Genomic DNA, 385 nt, shown 5'->3' on the forward strand with positions numbered 1-385 from the left:
ACGTTCCGCTAGCGGAAGACCTGCTCCAATATCCAATGATGGGCGTGGCGCGAAATACAAACTCCTCTAAAATCCGAAAACTTCCATTTTTCAAACGTATGACTATTTTACAGCATTTTAAAGACAAGACTCTCGTTAATCTAACCACACTGTCCGATTTCAAAAAGGCTTTACAGCGAAAGCAAAACATTAGATTATGTCAGCAGAGTACCCAGCCAGAAATAATCAGACACCCATTTTTCAAGCTAGCATATAATGTCACAAAAAACAAAACCACAGCTAAATGCAGCACTAACCTTTGATGATCTTCATCAGATGACAACCCTAGGACATTATGTTATACAATGCATGCATGTTTTGTTCAATCAAGTTCATATTTATATCA

This window comes from Salmo salar, chromosome 16 (genome assembly GCF_965601325.2).
Source record: "Salmo salar chromosome 16, fSalSal1, whole genome shotgun sequence".
NCBI classification, from domain to species: domain Eukaryota; kingdom Metazoa; phylum Chordata; class Actinopteri; order Salmoniformes; family Salmonidae; genus Salmo; species Salmo salar.